The sequence below is a fragment of the Thamnophis elegans genome, chromosome 1, assembly GCF_009769535.1.
Source record: "Thamnophis elegans isolate rThaEle1 chromosome 1, rThaEle1.pri, whole genome shotgun sequence".
In the NCBI taxonomy this organism is placed as follows: Eukaryota; Metazoa; Chordata; class Lepidosauria; order Squamata; family Colubridae; genus Thamnophis; species Thamnophis elegans.
Genome location: NC_045541.1, coordinates 49,836,953 through 49,853,813, shown reverse-complemented (window position 1 = coordinate 49,853,813; position 16,861 = coordinate 49,836,953). Strand labels below are relative to the sequence as shown.

Below are 16,861 nucleotides of genomic sequence, written 5' to 3'. Positions count from 1 at the left end.
ATACTTCAAAGGAACATTTGTATAAACAAATGGTGCTTTACTTCTTATCATTTCTATAAACAAACTGTGAGACTTTAAAGTTCCAGACCAGGATAATCAGTAGTGAAAGTAAAAGTATTTTGTTTTCAATACTCAAGTTTCCAGTCTTCGAGTAGCAGTGTTACCTCTCCCTTTGTTGTTACAATTGTTGCAATTCTCTTTGTTCTCTTTGCATCTTTAATATTCCAAGTTAAAAAAGTCAAATTCTTACATGAAATAGAGAAGAAAGAGTAAAAGACACATGTAGTGAAGAATAAGGAGAAATTTAGTCCGTAGGTTGTGAAAATAATAGTAAAAATTATAGAAGAAGAAAACTTGATCCATTCATTTGCATAAATTCCATCCATGAAAATAACGTTTAAAAATTAAGATAACACACCGACCAAAACTATCCAAAGCTTAATTCCACCGCTTATTTCTTTATTCTTAGATTTAAATTACCTTTAAGTTTTTTTATAGGAAGGCTCTTTTAAAACAGATAAAAATTCCTCACCAGCTGTAAACACTTTCTCTTCCGTTTCCTTCCATTTTGGAGCCATCCCTACTTCGTCAGCCTGTGGGCTGAACTTTTAATGCCAGCTGAGAGACCTTCTCCTGCATCAATCAGGGACTTTGCAATGTCCCTGTGATCAGCAGAACGTAGTCTACCTGTTCACCATCTCTACGGGACGGTTTAGGTTTGATTGGACCACCCAGCGATAAAAGTATTGGTGGCGATCTCAGAGCATCAAGATCGGGTGACCATTTCGTAGCGACATAGGCTCCTCCTCCCAAATTAAAGGAATCTGAGTTTACTTCAGAGTGTTTGTCGTGTTTGGGATCTGGGTCAGAACAGTTTCTCTTTCTTAGAACCAGAACAGAAACCTCATCAGGGAAATTCTCTTTCAATTAAAATTGGCAGGATCAGATGAATCCCATCTTAGGATCCTGAAGGAACTAGCTGATGATCTGATTAATCCTCCTATGACAGCGATGGCGAACCTTTTTGGCTTGCGTGCCATAAGTGGGGGAGCGCAGGGGGTGGTCGTGTGCTGGCGTACCACACCCATAATGCAATGCGTGACCCCCAGTGTGCGCACTACAGGAGTGACCCCCCATTTTTGCATGCTTTTTCACTCTCCCCCCCCCCCCCAAGCCTCCAAAGCAGTCAAAATGACCCTCTGAGCAAACCAGAAGTCACTTCCAGTTTGCTCAGAGGGTTGTTTTGAGCGCTCCGAAGGCTTCAGGGACCTTCAGGAGGCTTCCCTGAAGCCTCCAGAGCAGTCAAAATGACCCTCCAAGCAAACAGGAAATCTGTCCCTGCACTTCGGGTTTGCCCATAGGGTTTTTTGTGCTCCGGAGGCTTCAGGGAAGCTCTTGAAGCCTCCGGAGGGCCTCCATGGAGGGTTCCTTTTGCCCTCCCTAGGCTCCTATAAAGCCTCTGGAGCCTAGGGAGGGTGAAAATGGCTTTAAAAAAGGGTAAACCCAGCTGGCCAGCACATGCGTGCTGGCCAGCTAACAGGTCAGCGCCTCGCGTGCCCTGACAAATGGCTCTGTGTGCCACCTGTGGCACGCATGCCATAGGTTCGCCATCACTGTCCTATGAAATAGATCAGATCAGGACACCAAGTCCACAGGAAGACTAGAACTAGGCATTCTACAGTGACCAAATTTCACAACCCTGATTTTTTTAAAATTAGCTCCTTTACAGAGTATGAGAATGCTGTAGATTTGAAATAGCTTGTCTTCAACAAAACACTTGACAAAATAACCCATGGCATGGTGACTAATAAGCTAGTTAAATGTCAGCCGGATTGGCATGACAATTAGATGGATATCATATTCTGAGAATGCTCTTCAGTGGCACTTCATTTGATCAAAGAGATGTCAGTGGAATGCCACCAAGATCAGTCCTGAATCTTCTATTATCTAATATATTGACGGTGATCTTCCACTACTTCTTTTAGTTATTCTGTGGTCTGGCTGGGGTCAACTTTGATGATGTCTACCCACTGTGTTCTTTGATGATCTGAACTCACTTGCACAACATGGCCAAAAATAATTATTATTTCCAGATATATTTCCATTAATTATTTGGATGAAGAAGTGGGGAAATGCTTATCAAATTTAAAATGGAATAGCTCATTCCTTAGAAGACAGATTGGTCATGTGCCAGCAAGACAGTGTCAACACTTACAAACACCCAGACTTTCTTCACATGTTCCAGTGGTGTCCTTTTCATGTTGTAACTCAGTCCATCCACTTTGCTGCTGGCCATCCTCTTCTTCCACAATGTGTTCAAAGTAGGATAATTTGAACCTGGTTGAGGGAAGACTGGGTTGAGTTGTTCAATGGTTTGTTTTCTTGACTCTCCATGGTATTCTCAGGAGTTAAAAAATAAAAATATATATCTTGAAGTAATAAGTTGAAACTAACTGAAACATTTAACAAGATAAGTGCAAGGTTCTTCACTTAGGAAAGAAAAGACAGGTGGGGAATGACTTGGTGAGAGTACTTCAGAAGATGTCTTGAAATAATAGTTTGATGGCACCCTAAATATGTCATATTGCTGCAAAAAAAAGACAATGCAATTTTAGGCAGCATCAACAGGATTATAATTTCCAAACTGTGGAAAATCGTTCCACTCTGTACTGCTGTTGTCAGACCTGACTTCCAATAGAGCACATAAAATTTCAAGAGGAATTCTGAAAAACTAGATCTGATTCAGAGAAGGATCAAGAGGCTATACACCATGAAAGGAGATTAAAAGTGCACAACCTGTGTGACAAGATGACTGAGGGGGTTATGAAAGCCATCTGAAAAGATGTCACCCCCAAAAAAGAAAAGCTAAGGTTTTATCCTTTCTTGTTCAGTGCAGAACATGAAATATTGATTAAAATTACAGGAAGGAAGGTTCTAATGCAAGGTTAGGAAAAGTTTCTAACAGGAAGAAGAGATGGAACTGTTACACAAAGAATGGATATGGATGTGTATAAGTGGGAGGCTAGATATCCAACTTGCTTGGGATGTTTTAATCTGGATTCCTGCACTGAGCTGGGGAGTAACATGATTGTCTAAATCAGGGGTGGAGAATGATGGACCTTTTATGACTTGTGGAACTTCAACTCCCAGAATTGAGTCCACGAATCATAAAGGTATATTATTTCCCACTCTGTCTAAATGGTTCCTTTCCATAGTAGGGTCTTGGATTATATAGTGCAGTGATGGCAAACTGTTTGTGGCCCCAAAAGTGGGGGAGCGCAGGGGGGGCATGCATGCCATACCCATGCTATGCACATGACCCCAACATGCATGCATGCAAGACCAGGCTCCACCCCATTTTTGGTGTGCTTTTTTCACCCTCCCCAGAGGCTTTATGGGAGCCTGGGGAGGGTGAAAACAGCCTCCCCATTTTGGAGTCTCCTCCGGAGTGCGGAAAACTAGCCCTAAGGGCAAACCGGAAGTTTAGGAACGGACTCCCGGTTTTCTTGTAAGGATGGTTTTAGCCCTCCAGAGCCTTCAGGGAAGCCTCCTGAAGGCCCCTAAAGGCTCCAGAGGGCTAAAACTGGCCCTACGAGCTTGTAGGGTCATTCTTTGCTCCCTGGAGCCTTCAGGAAGCTTCCAGAAGCCCCCTGAAGCTCCGGACAGCTAAAACTGGCCCTATGGCAACCTGGAAGTGACTTCCGGTTTGCTCGTAAGGTCATTTTTGCCCTCCGGAGCCTTCAGGAAGTCTCCTGAAGTCTCCGGAGGGCTAAAACTGGTCCTACGAGCAAACCGGAAGTATATTCCTGAACTTCTGGTTTGGCCACAGGGCCAGTTTTTCACACTAAGCCTAATGCTGGGAAAGATTGAGGGCAAAAGAAGAAGGGGATGACAGAGAATGAGGTGGCTGAATGTAGTCACCCAAGCAGTAGGTTGAGCTTAAGTAGACTCTAAAGGATGGTATATAGGACAGGAAGTCCTGGAGGAACATTATCCATGGGGTTGTGATGTCAGACATGACTTTGCAACTAACAACACCACAATTTATTGCGCAGATTGCTTGCATTAATCTTCTTGGCATTCAAGTGGCTTGTGTATCAATCCACGAAGAGATGCTGTCATAATAATTTGCCCCAAAATTGATCTCTCTCTTTGTCTGTCTGCCCCTCTCTTTTTGCATAGGAGAATTCGGGGAGGGGGGATGTGTATGTGTGGTGTGTGTGGTGTGTATATATATATATATATATATATATTATATATGTATGTAGTATGTATGTATGTATGTATGTATGTATGTACGTAGTACGACGAACGAACGAACGAACGAACACGAACGAACAAATTTGGGATATTTCTCCATAGCAAGGAGTCCAAGAAGTTTCATGATCAGCAGGGGATTGGACTAGATGACCTCCAAGTCCCTTCCAACTGTTACTTAAATTGCAAAAAAAAAAAATGTAAAAGGAATATATATTATCATTAACCAGCCATTCATCCTGGCAATCTCAAACAGATGGATACTTTTGTTAACAAGCAAGATGAGTTTTGGCAAATTTCTAGGGTGATGTTCTTAGATTTGTTAGATTTCCATTTCCATAATTCCAGCCAGGATCTGGGCTATGAATTTTAGGAGTTGAAGTTCAACATCCCTGCAAGATATTGTGTTGATAAAGACTCTCTTGAATAGATGGCAGATGTAACATTTTGGGAAAAATAATGCTAATGAAAGAGGCAAAGTTTTGCTACAGTGTCAGTGTAGAATAGATAAGTATCTGCATCAACTCTGTTACTTCATTTGAATGTAATAACATATGAGCCAAACCCCAAAAGATTTAGAATTGATATCACTTTCCAAACTATTATTTCAACCATTCTCTGGGGGAACATATTTTTTTAAAAAATAACTTCAAACTGAGGCACAAGGTGGCAGTAGTTTTCCTTTAGGACTGATGAAACTTTTAGAATTGCAGCAAATATATCAGAATGTAGCTCCAAGAAATGCAGAATCAAATGTCTACTATTTACTGGATATTAGATTTCAGCTTGTTTATCTGAATGCTCACAGCAGAAGCAAGATCAGAGTCGGCATGTGTGCAGAATAAGACATTTTGCAAACTACAACTGAGATCTGAGACTTCAACTAGAGTTCATTCTTTCTGTGCTGAATGTCCATGATCCTAAATTTGAGAATATGGTTTGAATCTGTAGGATCAAATGTGAAGTAATCAAGAAGCAAATAAGGCAAACCAAAGCTCTGAATTGGAACTGAAATAAGAAATCAAGCTAAAATAATGGTAGTCCAGGACAAAATAAGTCTGGACAGTCTTACTCTTATATATGGCTTGCTACATAAGCATTGCTTGGGTAGTCCCAGTCAATTAAGACAAGCTGTTTTATCAGCCATGATCATGATTAATCCAATCTTAGCACTACCTGAACAGGCTAATAACTTTCAAAATAATATCTTGCCATACATTTCATTACCTGAACAGATGCATGAATTTCCAGTTGTTGAGGGCAAATCAAAACTAGAGAAGACTCTCTTTTTGGGCAACTGCCCCAGGAGTCACTGATTTGGAACAAAATTATTTAAGTGGTTGAGAGAGTGGAGTTTCCTAAGTCTAGGTAGGACTCCATATTTCTCTTCTGATCTGAAGGCTTTTTATGGAGATGTTCTTCCCTTCCTCTATACCTTCTGATTTGTTTACATTTCCTGGCTCTTAATAATGCTAGAAACCATCCTGTAGCCTCCTTTGGTTTCTGACATATCACAGACATACATTCCTAATTAGAATAAATGCTCCATGAGCATAGAAATGTCTAGTAAATATATCAAGAGTGCAATACCTGGTTGGCATTGAAAAAATAGGTTGTCAAGTTTTTTCCCCATCCCCCTCAGTCAGCTGTACCGAATGTCTTCTGAATGATAATTGAGGATTTATCATACGTATTACATTGTGAACTAATATAATTGCAGTTCACTTCTTGGGAGATTGATTTTTGTTTAATGCAAGTGTTGGCATTCTGTGCATTAGTGTCATTATATTTAAATATTGCACAGTGCTTTGGATTGAAAGTGCCAAGGTGTTAAAAAGCATAGGGGGCAATGCCCCTGAAGATGCCTCTGCTCTTTGGAGTTGCCAAAAGGTGTTATGTTCCATTCCTGCCCCTTCAAAGCACTTTTAACCTTTGAATCTTAAGTACTGCACCATCTTAATATAGATTTCCAAAGTCCACATGTTTTATTAACAGGTCATTCTAAACCTGGGTAATTTAATTTATTCATCCTAGACTTCTTAGATGAATGCTGAATGCAAGCATTGGAGTTGATCACAAGAGTGTTCAGAAAGAATCAAGGAATAAATAGTAGTAAAAGCTAGAACAAAAAAGAAAAATGCTTAGTTATATTTTTCAGGAAGTATAGTTAAATATATAGTTATATTTCCTGAAAAATTCTAAAATGCTGAACATTGTGCTTACACCTGGGCTAACAGAAAAGATATAGATTATATTAAAAATGATTATTGTAATTATGAACACAGATAACTAATTCCTTCAAGCAGATATTCAATTACATTGATTACCTCTGGGATTTTCTGACACATCAGAATCTATGAAAAGGTGTTCCTTCATCTTGCAGGGCTAGAAAAAGTGGCTCTTAATCTGAATCAATGGGTATTGTATCAATACAACAAAAATTGAATCCATGCTTGCAAATAACAGGCAATGAAAAAAACTCATTAATTATTCTCCTTATTATCACTTACCAATCTCAATTTCATAGGTGTACTAAGTCATCATTTCTTTGGCCATAACTTGCTAAACAAATTGCAATTATTTGGGTTCTCCTAATACATAGGGCAAGGGTGAAATCAACTTACCTTTGCTACCCGTTCGCAAAAGTGAGTGCCCGCACCACCTCCCTGCATGCTCAGGATCTTCTGCGCATGCACAGAGCGTCAAAAAAGGACATGATGATGTCCAGGCAGGTGGGTGTGCCTGCAAAGATATAGTAGAACAAGTGGGGGGAATCCACTAAACCATGCGATTTTAGATTAGCTAGAAAACAGGAAATCTTGCTTTCAGCTAATATTAAATTGTGTGTCACAGCTGATTGCAGGACATACAGTTCGCCCGAACCAGTAGCATTTGTGTGAACTGGTCCAAACTGGTAGCATTTCACCCCTGACATAGAGGGATCTGAACATCCGCCCCCCCAAGAGAAAAGTTAGAACTTGATTTCCTTTCATGTTTTTCTTTCTCCCTTTTCACAAAATTCTTCAAGCTTTTAACGAGCCTCTTTTGCAAATTAAGTATAGGAAAATTATTTAGAGTAGTCTCTGTTTGTATTTTTGTATATCCATCTTAATTATTTAAAACACCATCTGTTTCTTCTGCATGTCCAGTGCATGTCTTTTTCTAGAGTGTACCATATATTGCATCCTGTCATTTTAAATCCACTTTCAGATCACTCATAGTCATGCCTGATAAAATGTGTTCCTCTTCCAATAATCTTTTAGACACTTCTGTAGAGGCAGATACTCTAAAATCAACTTCTGAGTTCATGCTTCAAAAATATGCTGATAGTTCAAGGTTGAACTATTTTCCTCTGTTTTGAATTACTGTATTAAGTCAAATTCTCTTTTAGATTTAACTTTTGTTCTTCTATTCCCTAGTAGTGTCAACACTGCAAAAGCCCATCCCTCTCAAATCCTGGCTGCTGCTGAAAGCCCTGTTTTCGGCGGGTTGCTCTAGATTTCACCTGCATTGAGGCAGAGCCATTTACACTCCAACTAACTCCTATGCCTAACTCTATTCTCTGGTTACTGGGTTTAGGAGGCTTTCATAAATTGAGCTGACCTGGAGATTGGTCTAAATAGACTCTGCAAAATCAGCCATCAGCATTGTTTGTATGGAATGTGAGAATGTCCTTGGAAAGATGGCAAGGAGACGGGCGAGTCTAAGATGCTGCCTAGATAAAAGGAGGTGAGCCACAATTGAAAAATAGGCAGAGAAAAGACATTAGGAAGAATTGCTCTAACTTATCAGGCTGGTTTAAAAACAGACAGCAAGACGATTTGTACTTTCAGACCTGCGGAGTCTTTAATGTAGCCTTACATTAAGTAGAATTAGTTCATCTGATGAGCGTCATGAGCCAGCAGAAAAGCTCTGCATTGGAATTGCTGCCCCTATAGTTGAAACTTGCTTGTGCGGCCATTCTTCCCCTCAGAGACACTACCTGATTTCCTTCCAAGGTAACAGGTGATAAGACCTAACAAGTTTGAGCTACCTTGAGGCTGTTTTTGCTTGATAGCAAAAAACAGGGTCATTGGTGCATCTTTTAAGGGATCAAAACTCTCCAGGCAGCAAATTGCTCCATAGGGACCTGCTGTCTCCAGGATGGGTTATAAGGTTATGCGGCATGATAGATGTGGAAAGAAATGGCTGCTGAGATGAATTAAGCTGATCATCCTAGTTTTAAGCAACAAACATTCAAATTTCATCTTCCAGATAAGAAAACTAGATATGGGCTAAGAAGAATTTCTTAGAGCTTACAGTGCAATTGGTGGTTGAATTGCACTTTATTTCCTTTTGAAAATCACTTTAGTAGCATTAGGAGGGGGGGAAAAATCTCTTTGTGCTTGCCTGGCCTAGACAGAGATGAGCAGCCTGTTTTCCCTTATAAGAAGATGTTGATAATGGTCCAAAGGATATACATTTAAGAGAGTCCTTGGACATCATAGAGTTAAATGTAACCCAATAACAATGAGGCTCTGTTGGCACTTTTAAGCTGATAAAGTCAATAAAGCAAGGTGATTTGAGCCCAGCTAAAAAAAAACTACAGTAAATGACTGCAATGAAAGGCAAGAAAGCTTTACAGAGAGAGGAAAATGGCATTATAGATCTGCTTTGCTGTACAAACAATAAGTAAAGGCAATTGTCGGTGAAGCTATTCATCTATTAGTAGATTTCTCACTCCCAGCATCTGAAATTACTTACAGTTTTCGTTGTGTAAAGAGCAGTAAAGAAATCCTATTCCGTGCAAAATGCAGCTACAAGAAAAAGCAACTACATAGGTTTAATTTATTCCTGATTCAATACTTCCCAATTGCTAAACTTCTAAGTACTCGGCCAACAAAGACTTTGCATCTTTTTAAAAATTGGATTTTTATCTAAAAAACTTTGAAGATTAGTTGTCTCTCCTGTCAGTCAATATCCAGTTGAGTTAAGCTCCCCCTGGAAGGAGAACTTTGATCATGTATCTGACCAGAGACCTGATGGCTGTTGGATTGTAAATATAATTGATGGCATTGCGACACTTATTAAATGAAATCTCAAAGAAACTGAAAGTCTGTGTATATCCAAGGATCACCTGGTTGGTACAATGTAAATAGAAGAATATAATCTTAGCATGCAATAATATGCTTACATCAGGACTTTGTTAATGCTACTCAGAGATTATTTGCAAAGACTATCCGGAAAGTGGTGAATATGGACAGTCTTATGCACTAGGTCAGCGATGGCTAACCTTTTCGGCACCGAGTGCCCAAACCAGAATGTGCGTGCAAGTGTGCATGCCAGAGCACCAGAAACCTGAAGACTAGCTAACCAGTGTCCACATGCTTGTTTTTTGACCGTTTTAGGCTGTTTTTCGGGCCATTTTCAGACTGCTTTTTGGTCATTTTTCCCCGAAAAACAGCCTGAAAACAACCCCAAAAAGCCCCCCAAACAGCCTGGAAAACGTAAGGTGACCAGACGTCCCGATTTCAGCGGGACAGTCACGCTTTATAACAATTTGTCCCGTGTCCCGGGGCGTTTTTAAAAAGTCCGATTTTCTGGCTTTACGTTGAAAGCCCAGTGGATTTGCTAAGAAATCCTAACCGGGGCAAGACAAAAGACACTCTAACTAACCTCTATATCTATCTCAGTACTTTCATTGAAGATAATTAAAACGTTAAAGCACAAAACGGATCCCCCCCGCCCCTTTTACCTCATTTTATAAGAAAAAATGACCAAGTACCATAGAGCTGCGAGTGTTACTTCCTGGATTTTCCGGAGGGGAGGGGCACGGAGGTTGGAGGTCGGCTCGTGTGGAAAAAAATGGTGGCAAAGTTTCTTTGAAAAATATTCCCCTGACTAATTTCCCATTTTAATTTGCTCAGTTCTTTGTATTAACATCTATATCATCTGGATTGACTTGGAGTGCTCACTTGTGCCTGCTGGTAAGTAATCTGAGTTTTTTTTCTTTATTTTTAATGTATTTTAAAATAATATTGTATTTATTGTGCATAGGATTTTTTAAAAAGTTTTATTCTGTGTGGATTATTTTTAAAATGTCTTAGACTATTTAAAAACAGATTCTATCTAAAATAAATTGAAGTGAAATCATTTTTAAAAAATCTATGCACAATACTTTGAAATGTTTTACTTCAATTTATTCTGTGTGGATTCTTTTTTTAAATTGTCTTAGACTATTTAAAAAAGATTCTATCCAAAATACAAAATACCAGCTGCAGTTATTCACTAAGAACTGTGGCAAGAAAGGTGCATAGGGACCAACGTTACAATGGCATTGAAAATAGTGACTGATGACCATTTTTCACACTTAGTGACCATTTTCACACTTAGCGACCGTTGCAGCCTCATGGTCACATGATCAAATTTTGATGTTTGGCAACAGATTCGTATTTATGATGGTTTCAGTGTCCTTGGGTCATTTTAATTCCCTTTTGACAAAGGCAATTTGGGAAACCAAATTCACTTATGTTATTAACTTATCAGCTGCAGTTATTCACTTAAGAACTGTGCAAGAAAGGTGGTATAGTGACCAAAGTTGCAATGGCATTGAAAAAAGTGACTGATGACCATTTTTCACACTTAGCAACCATTTTCACACTTAGCGACCTTTGCAGCATCCTCATGGTCACGTGATCAAATGTTGATGTTTGGCAAGAGTTACAATTTATATTTGTAAATTGTAGTTATGTTGAAATAAAAAAAATTACAATACTATATATGAAAATTTTTGTTGCTCCGTATAAAATTTTTAATCAAGTCCCTCCCCCCCTCCCGGTCAAAGGTGTCCCTCTTTACCAATCTGAAAATCTGGTCACCTTAGGAAAACGGCAGTTTTGGGGGCCGTTTTCATGCTGTGAAGACCTCCTGGTCGGCACGCATGAAGAGCAGTTGGCAACGGCACACGTGCCCACAGAGAGGGCTCTGCTGCCACTTTTGGCACAAGTATCAGGTTCACCATTGCAGCACTAGGCTTTGCCTACCCCCATCAGGTATTCCTCCTTGCTGCTATAGTTACTAAAACTGCTTCAGTAATCATTGCTTCAGACATGTTCTTTCTTAAGAATACTCACATTCTTCAACTTTCAGGAGAAGGAGCAGCAGCAGGCAAGGAAGGAGAAGGGGTAGAGGAAGAAGAAGAAGAAAGAAGGAAAGAGGGGAGGAGGAGGAGGAGGAGGAGGAGGAGGAGAGGAGGAGGAGGAGGAGGAGGAGAGGAGGAGAAAAAAGTAATAATAGTCGTGGAATGTTTTTCTCCACAGCCAATTTGTTCCTTTCATTCATTCTTGCCAATAGACCAAGACATATTTCCCACTGCTTTTTTCCCAGCATGCGCACATCTGAGATATTTTTTTTTTTTTATTTCTTAACTTTAGGAAATATTTTTACTCCATCAGATCAGACCACTTCCATTCAATTACAATAAATTACAGTCTTTTCTTTCCCTTGATTTTGTGTACAGTACTTTTTATTTTCCTTTTAATTGTTAATTTATACTCTTCACTATTTAGTCCTACCATGTTCCACATCATCACGTTCTCTATGCCTTGATCATCACCAAGAAGCTGATGACCCTCTGCTGTCCATCAATGATTTGTTCAATTAAAACTTTCTCATCATGCCTGATAAGATAAAGTGAATCTTAGGTTACCAGTCTTAATCGTGACCATATACTGTATATGTCTATGGGGATCCTCAGTCATCCAGGTTATGGTTGTCCCAAAGGTACTTTTTCAAAAGGCACCTGGACTTTCTGATTTTTCTCTGAAGATGTTTCGCTTCTGGCTGGATGGTAGAGAATGGAAGGATTTATACTTGCAGACAGCTGGGCATTCTTTTAGCAAATTGTTAAGGCCACCTGGAGGGTTATCTGGGTCATCCCACACCATTACACCACTCAGTGTTCCTGATGACACAGATAAATCTCCAGCTGGCCTTAATGATTCACTAAAAGAATGCAAATAGCAGATGCCTGCAGGGGATGTAAATCCTTCCATTCCCCATCATCCAGTCTGAGCTGAAGAAGTTTCTTGAATAGAAGCAAAACATCTTCAAAGAAAAACCAGAAAGTTGAGTTGCCCCTTGAAAAAGCATATCATGGGACATATAATGTATTTGCTCTGAACCAAAAGCATATCATGGGACATTTCCCCACTAGATGAACTTCATCGTAAAAATAGCAAGTTGCACAGTGTAACAAGAGGTAACTATAAATGCATGTGGTGATAATGCCAGGTACAGAGATGCTGAGGAGTTCATAAGAAAGACATTTCACAGACTGTTAAGATAGTTTCTCACGAAACCTGTTGTGGAATTGAACAGCATGATAGTTGTAAAACTTTACAAACTAGCCTCTTGGCGCAGAAATGCCATGACAGAACACAGCTTACATTTCTGTAGCTTGATGGATCTGTGGTCCAGCAGGTGTTTACTCCGGTATGAATTTACCTTTAATAAAACTTGTGCTGATCGGCTCTTCTTTGGGGGAATCATTTATGGATATAGCATATTTGTTTTACCCAGAAATAAAGCATTGGGGGAAACATGCCATTTGCAATAATAATTAGAATAGAATAGAATAGAATAGAATAGAATAGAATATAGTCAGAAGGGACCTTGGAGTCTTCTAGCCCAACCCCTGCATAGGCAGGAAACCCTATACCATTCTAGACAAATGTTTGTCCAATCCCTTCCAGTCCAAACTTTCAATGTTGGAGCATTCACAATTTCTGGAGGCAAGTTGTTCCATTGATTAATTGTTCTGTCAGGAAATTTCTTTTTAGTTCTTAGTTCTAGGTTGGCTTCTCTCTTTGATTAGTTTCCATCCATTGCTTCTTGTCCTGTCAGGTCAGGGGTGGGTTTCTCCTGGAGGATCATGCAGGTGCTGTATGCGTCCTGCGCATGCGTGGAAGCGCAGAATTTGGCAAAACCGGGTAAGGGCGGGCGCGCGCGCGGGCGCAGGGGGGGCCTTCGCCGTTCCCGGAAGTTACTTACTTCCGGGTTCGGCGACCAACCGGATCGCGGGGACCGCCGCGAACCGGTTGAAACCCACCCCTGTGTCAGGTGCTTTGGAAAATAACTTGACTCCCTCTTCTTTGTGTATCCCCTGAAATATTGGAACAAACTCAGAAGTAAGCAGTATGCTGTCCCAACATCTGTTCTGCAGTCTCCAGAACACAGCTAGATTATAAAATTGGTATTTGCCAGGAAAACCCCATATTTTTGACAAATGTCCCCTTGCTTTGTTTTTTAAAAAGGAACAAAGTAGAACCACAAACAGTGTGCGGGGCCAAATCCAGCCATCAACATTTCCCATGTCCCCCCTCCCTCTCTCTCTCTCTCACACACACACACTCACACACACACACAAAGGCTGAAATATTTTGCTCATGCTATCAAGTTTCAGGGTCTCTTTTCGTGACTGTTGGAGGCTGAAAAAATAATAATTAAAAATGAAAATGTGGAGTTCTGATCACAAGTTACCCTCTCTTGTCCTGCTTTTATTAGAAGCAGAGGTTAATGTACATTTATATGACAAAGCCACTGAAAAAAGACAAGATCTTGTAGTGTGTAGAGAGCAAGATCCAAGCAAATGCATGTTTTATAGGGCAGAAGCAAAGGATCGACGCCCTCAATGTATAAAAATTGCAAAACATCATGCTTCTTGTGAACCGTGGTCTGTGGTTGCTGCCCTAAGCCCTCCGATAAGCTAATCAATATTGCTTCTGTGAAATTCAGTAAGATTAGTTCAAAGTAAATGTCAAAGCTTAGCCTTTGGAAATGTGAAGTACTAATAAAGAACAGAGTACTTCTTAGTTTGTATAAATACCTTTTACTATCCAGTAAAACAGATAGACGGAGGCATGAAATAGGAAATGTTTAGTCCCTCAGGGACAAAGCACTTCCACTGCTCACCCACAAGAAATTAGAAAACTGTAAATTCAATATTGGTGGGGAAAAGAGAATACAATTATAGTGACAAAGCATGCAGACATGTGTTGGTTTGCAGTTTTCTAGAGATCTAGCTGATTAAGACCTGTGTACATGCATTTTTTGAAAAAGAGGAACTACCTTTGGTGGGAAGGCAACAGTGTTCTGTGCGCCTTTGGTGTTGAATCATGCTGGCCACATGACCACTTGTGTCTGAACCAAGGCAACCGCAAGGAGTCAATCATCACCAGCGGGTGTCAGGATTGGCTGGTTCATGTAGGCGTCATCAGCGGGAGCTAACGTTGTTCTGATTGGTTGCCGGTTTCACAGCCGCACTATAAATAGCTCTTAAACCGGAGTTCTCTGTTCTGTTCTGACTAGCGTGTTGTAGTTGATAAATAAAGATGTTGTTTCCGAATAGATCGCCTCAGTTAATTCAGATTAAGCTGAGTACCTAATAACCACGGAGACATCTTCGGACAGTGCTTGCTCTTTGGCTTTGAAACAAAGATGAGCACCGCCCCTAGAGTCTGGAACAACTAGCACATATGTGCAAGGGGAATGTTTACCTTTTACCTTTTTACATGAGGACAATTGCAAGTCAAACAGGGATATTTCAGCATGGTGGAAAAAAAAGCAGCAATTATAAACATTAAGTCAAGGGGGGGGCTGGGGGAACACATGGCAGTAAGGGAAATCTGCTTAGAATAGTGCACAAAAGTTTATATCCAGAAGAAATGCTTGTGAACATGACTACAGATTTTATAGGGAGAAGAAAAATGGGTGAAACCAGGCTTGCCCTAACTGATTTTTTTTAAAAAAATCCTGAGTTGCAGGACATAGAGAAAGTGATCATCATCCTGAAATGGGATCCTTCCTTTCTTTTATGGTCTCCTATCCACAGTGTGGTGGCTCAGTGGCTAAGACGCTGAGCTTGTTGTTCAGAAAGTCGCAGTTCTGCAGTTTAAATCCCTAGCACCGTGTAACAAAGTGAGCACCCATTACTTATCCCAGCTTCTGCCAACCTAGCAGTTCGAAAGCATGTAAAAATGCAAGTAGAAACATAGGAAATTGATAAGAAGGTAACAGCATTTTGTGCACCTCCAGTGTTTAGTCATGCTAACCACATGACCATGGAGATGTCTTCAGGCAGCACTGGCTCTTCAGCTTTGAAATGGAGATGAGCACTGCCTCCTAGCATTGGGAACAACTAGCACATATGTGAGCTAGGGGAACTTTTACCTAAGGTGACCAGACATCCTGATTTTGGCGAGACAGTCACGATTTATAACAACTTGTCCCGTGTCCCGGGGCGTTTTAAAAAAAGTCCCAATTTTCTGGCTTCATGTTGAAAGTCCAGTGGATTTGCTTAAGAAATCCTAACCGGGCAAGACAAAAGACACCCTGTCTAATCCCTCTCTCTGTCTCAGTACTTTTATTGAAGATATTAAAATGTTAAAGCAACAAAATGGACCCCACCCACCCATTTTACTTACTTTTATAAGAAAAGATGACCCAGTACCATAGAGCTTCAGGAAATACTTGGCTAGAGAAGTTGCGAGTGTTCCTTCGTATTTATCCTCATGGTCACGCGATCAAATTTTGATGTTTGGCAACAGATTCGTATTTATGATGGTTTCAGTGTCCTTGGGTCATTTTAATTCCCTTTTGACAAAGGCAATTTGGGAAACCAAATTCACTTATGTTATTAACTTGTCAGCTGCAGTTATTCACTTAAGAACTGTGCAAGAAAGGTGGTATAGTGACCAAAGTTGCAATGGCATTGAAAAAAGTGACTGATGACCATTTTTCACACTTAGCGACCATTTTCACACTTAGTGACCGTTGCAGCATCCTCATGGTCACGTGATCAAAATGTTGATGTTTGGCAAGAGTTACAATTTATATTTGTAAATTGTAGTTATGTTGAAATAAAAAAATATATTACAATACTATTTTTGTGTTATATGAAAATTTTTGTTGCTCCGTATAAAATTTTTAATCAAGCCCTCCCCCCCTCCAGTCAAAGATGTCTCTCTTTACCAATATGAAAATCTGGTCACCTTACTTTTACTTTAACCATAACATTTTCTATAGCTTTGACAGTTAGAAATATCTATTTTCTCTGCCACAAACCACCTACAAATTTACAGCATAACCATTCCTCTCATAAGGGTGCCAAATAACCTGAACCTCTTTATAGTCTTCACACCATTCCTGTCTTTTTAAAAAATACACTGTTGTGTACTACAGTTTCCTCTCTGGTCTGTTTGGCTAGAGGGGCGTGTCCTTGTTTCTGATTGGTTACCTGTTTGACAGCTGGGGTATATAAAGAGCTGTGAAACAGGGCTCAGCTGTTGCCAGTTAGCTAAAACGCGCAAAATGTGAAGTGCCACGTTTGGCAACCTGTTAGAAATAAACTGTTAGCTGACTTCAAGTCCTGGCTCGCCTCTGTTTGTCTGACCGCGTTCTCCCAGCTAGAACATTGGCGATGAAGGTGGGATGCCTCTGAGGCTGAGCCCAGGCAGAGCTGAGAAAGTCACTAATCAAAGAGTGAAGTCACTAGAGCTGAAGTCCCTCAGGGAATCCCTTGATGAGACATCGAGCGAATCACTTCTACTATGAAGACCGTTTTGGG

The 16,861-nt window shown here is 40.3% G+C and overlaps 1 long non-coding RNA gene across 1 annotated transcript; it reads right to left on the bottom strand.

The window, feature by feature from the left end:
• Window positions 1-1,949: 1,949 nt before the first annotated feature.
• On the bottom strand, window positions 1,950-7,114 carry LOC116503190. Its single transcript, XR_004254670.1, has 2 exons — window positions 6,882-7,114; window positions 1,950-2,587 (listed from the first exon to the last, which is right to left on the bottom strand). It is a non-coding gene; the product is annotated as an uncharacterized LOC116503190 (long non-coding RNA).
• Between the last annotated feature and the right edge of the window lie 9,747 nt (window positions 7,115-16,861).